This window comes from Giraffa tippelskirchi, chromosome 8 (genome assembly GCF_054371585.1).
Source record: "Giraffa tippelskirchi isolate mGirTip1 chromosome 8, T2T-mGirTip1v1.2.pri, whole genome shotgun sequence".
Lineage (NCBI taxonomy): Eukaryota > Metazoa > Chordata > Mammalia > Artiodactyla > Giraffidae > Giraffa > Giraffa tippelskirchi.
The window spans coordinates 160,517,747-160,522,143 of record NC_137282.1 but is presented as its reverse complement, the minus strand read 5'-3'; positions in this window follow the sequence as shown (position 1 = coordinate 160,522,143).

The following is a 4,397-nucleotide window of genomic DNA, read 5'->3' as shown; positions in this document are numbered from 1 at the left end:
AGGGGTCCTGGGTGCAGAGAGGCGTGGGGTAGGGGGGCTCTCACCAGGGCCGCTGGGGAGCCGCCAGGAGCTGGCTGCTGGGCTGGGGGGCCATGGGTCCTCTTGCTCGAGGAGCCTGTGCTGGCGAGGAACAGAACCTGGCGCGGGCCAGCTCCTGCGGCAGGTGGCTCTGAGCGTCCGGGCCCCGGCACAGTTTCAGGGTCGCCTTCTCCGGCTCTGCTCCCCGGCTCACCCCCACGCTGCTCCTTCTCCGGGGACCCAGAAGTGACTGGGAAAGTTGCTCAGAGGAGGACGGGGTGGGGGGCAGCTGTCACCAGGAGAAGGGGAGTTTGCGAGCGTCCTGGTAGGATGCCTGCGGCTCAGGGGACCATGAGCGCTGCAGCTGCGTTTGAGTCCTGGGGGCGTGAAGCTCTGGGAGTGAATGGGATTGTTGAGGCCGGGGGTGGGGACCGAGATAGAAAAGAGAGGGGGGTTCCAAGTAGCTTTTCAGGGCTCCCCTCGGGCAGAGAACCCACATGCCCTCTGTCTGCAGAGCAGCCGGTAGCAGCAGGAAACCCTCGGTACCCCCGTGTGTGTGTTTCAGGCACGGCTCACAGCCGGCTCTCAATGGCAAACACCTGCCCCTCCTCCCCGTGCCCACGGTCACTCGGGCACACACAGCCCAGGGGGCTTCCCCAGGTCCTCCCTGCCCAACACCCGCAGCTGGGCACTTGTTGGTTCTTTTCATATGTATGTGCCTGCTCAGTCGTGTCTGACTCTCTGTGACCGCATGGACTGTAGCCCGCCAGGCTCCTTTGTCCGTGGGATTCTCCAGGCAAGAACACTGGAGTGGGTTGCCATTTCCTCCTCCAGGGGATCTTCCCAACCCAGGGATCGAACTCGAGTGTCCTGCATTGGCAGGCGGGTTCTCTACCACTGTGGTTGTTGTTCAGTTACTAAGTTGTTTCTGACTCTCGGTGACCTAATGGACTGCGGCACGCAAGCCTTCCCTGTCCTTGCTTGCTCAAACTCCTGTCCATTAAATCAGTGGTGCCATCCAACCATCTCATCCTCTGTCGCCCCCTTCTACTCCTGCCTTCAGTCTTTCCCAGCATCAGCTGAACCATCTTCCTATCATTTAGTGGAATATATTTGGCCTCCCCTGCCCCACTTTTTTTTTTTTCTAGCTGAGCTGTGTCTCCTGGGCTGGAGGACACGGTGGGGCAGCCACTCTGTGCTGTGTCCCCTCCAGAACTAAGCCCGGTGCCCACACAGTGCAGCCGGCTCAGCGTGTGTGTTTTCACAGATGGAGGCAAAGGCCCAGGGGTGACCCTGCGGGCTGTGTGGTCCAGGCAGTGGCCGGGATACAGGTCTGGACCTCCTCCCTCCAGCCAGTCGGCGCCGGGGCTGGGGTTTCTGCCCAGGCCAGGTGGCCATGTGCAGTTTTGGTGAATGGCTCCACACACGCTCGGGGGTGGGGCCACGGGTTTGGGGCTCTGCCCTTCCCAGGTGCTGCCCTTGGCTGCAGACAGAGCTTCATTACGGTCACCTGGGGGCTGCTCAGAGAGAGAGTGCTTCCAGATTTATTCTAAGTGAAAATCCGGTGAGGGCTCCAGGCAGTTACACGGTCTTGGTGGGGGGCGGGGAGGGCTGTGCACATGCTGAAGGTGTGAGAGCTCCCTGGAGCTCCCCGCTGTGCAGAAGGCTGGGCCCGCCCAGCTGCAGGTATCCTGAGGGTGACACGGAGCCAGGCAGCCTAGGGTTCAGCTCCCACCCTTACCGTTGCCTGAGATTCCGTGCCTCTGGACTTGGCGTCTTTAATCTCCAAAGTGCTTATAAAATACCCATCTCCCAGGACAGCAGGTGAGTGTGGAGTTTCAAATACATAGAAGCCGCTTCAAACAACAGTCCCCGGGTCTCCCGGAGAACTGAGCCCTTGACGGAGGAAGACCTTCTGCTTCTGTTCCAGGGATGTGTGGGGACAGGGAGGCACTTTCAGAGGCGCCTGGGACAATGTTAGCCGTCGTCACACAGAGCTGAGACAGAAAAGCCTGTTTTATTTCCGATTATAGCGTCCCTGACATGACCGAGCTAAGTGCTTTTACATATTATGCAAATTCATCATCTATTCATTTCAGAATTTTTTTTAAAGTAGGTTTAGAACTCCGTAGTAGCGTGGTTTGTTTTTTTGGCTGTGCTGGATCTTGGCTGCTGCGGACGCTCGGGCTTCCCCTTGTGGTGGAGCAGAGGCTCCAGGGCCCGTGGGCCTCAGTAGTTGCAGCTCACAGGCTCTTGAGTGCGAGCTCAGTAGTTGTGGCTCACGGATTTAGTTGCTCTGAGGCATGTGGGATCTTCCCAGACCAGAGATTGAACCTGCATTGGCAGGCAGATTCTTAACTACTGCACCACCAGGGAAGCTTCTTTAAAAATAAAAAAGAAAAATGAACTCACTTGGCTGCACTGGGTCTTAGATGCAGCATGTGGGATCCAGCTCCCTGACCAGGGATTGAACCCAGGTCCCCCGCGTTGGGCGTGCGGCGTCTCAGCCATTGGACCACCAGGGGAGTCCCCGGAATCTGTTGTTTTCTGGAAGGCAGTGGGGACCCTGGGTCAGGGAGGCGGCATCGCATTTGGAGATGTTGCTGTCACGTCTGTCCCTCTTGCAGCAACCCCGGCAATGGTCCCCACTGGAGCCCTGGCCGAGAGGCACCTGGGCTCCTCGACGGTCCACAAGATACCGACCGTGGGAGGCGGGAAATTTGGATGCTCAGCGCGTGTGTGAGGAATGTTGGCTGATGACAGGCCTGGGTCTCTAATGTGTCCCAGGGTTGCTAGGTCACACTGCGAAGTTGCTGGGTCACACACAGTTACTGGGAAGTTCTGGGCCGCAGTTCAATTTTGTGTTGATACGAGAGATAGAGGCTCAGCAAGAAGCCGCTGAGAATCCTAAAAATGTCCAGAGTTTGGAGGCTGCACGTGTTATATGTTTATCTAAAGATAAAATGAACTGGACAAGAGGGACGGAAGGGCAGCTTAAACTTGAGAGACGGTACTTAGATGATCAAAGCCCTTCGCCACGTGCATGCTCAAGATTATAGCAAAGGAAACACTGCCTGTTGTGGGCTGAACTGTGGGAGCCCCCCATTTATATGTTCAATTATGCCCTCAGCTGTACCCCCAGCACCTCAGGTGTGGCTGTATATGGAGGCAGGGTCTTTAAAAGGGTGATTAAATTAAAAGGAGCCTGGGACTTCCCTGGTAGCTCAGCTGGTAAAGAATCCACCTGCAGTCCAGGAGACCCTGGTTTGATTCCTGGGTCGGGAAGCTCCCCTGGAGAAGGGATAGACTACCCACTCCAGTATTCTTGGGCTTCCCTGGTGGCTCAGATGATAAAGAAACCACCTGCAATGTGGGAGACCTGGGTTCGATCCCTGGGTCGGGAAGATCCCCTGGAGAAGGGATATACTACCCACTTCAGTATTCTGGCCTGGAGAATTCCAAGGACAGAGGAGCCTGGCGGGCTACAGTCCATGGGGTTACAAAGAGTCGGACACGACTGAGCGATTCAACACAGCACAGGGCGGCCCTAATCCGATCTGACTGGTCTTTTTACAAGAAGAGGAAATCTGGACCCAGACACGGGGGATGTGTGTGCACAGACCACATGAGGACGTGGGGAGAAGACGCCCTTGGAGAGGAGGGAGGCCTCAGGAGGAAGTGGCCCGCCGACACCGCGACCTCAGGCCTGCAGCCGCTTAGCCTGGGCAGTGTGGCTCGGGCACCCCCCTGGAGATCCTGGAGCGCTGGGCATTTCTTGATTGTGTGAAGCATCCCACTTCTGGCCCTGGAATCCAGGATGGGTGTAGAGAGAAGGAAGGTGTGCCCGGTTAGATCTGAGTGCCCCAGATGTCGTGACCGTCCAACTGCCCGCAGCCACCCGGGACCTTGTCAGCAGGGCAAACGTCTGGGGTCCCGGGGCACAGGCAGCAGCCCCTGGGGAGGCCTCCGTCGGCCGGGGAATGAGCGACACCCCACGCCCCCGTCATCCCTTCCCCTCAGTGAGTCTCAAACTTCAAATCCACTTGTAGAAGTTGTTTGAAAATGCATATTCCTGGGCCGGCTCCCTGAGACTCTGCTGTCGGCCTGGGGGACCTTCCATGTGATTCCACATGTGGGGTTCACAGGCCACGTCTGAGATGATCTTGTCCACACGAACGTGTGTGTGCGCGTCTGCGGCGTCCGCCGGCCGGACCGCTTCATCGCCGTCTCTGCTGCTCCCGCTCCGTCCCCTCCCGTCCGTGGTATCCCCTGTCCGTCTCCTCCTCCCGCAGCAGCACCGTTTCAGCCCAGCTCGTGTGGAGACGAGGATGGTCCTGACCCCAGGGCCTGGCCCTCAGCGAAAGAGGTGGACATGTTGG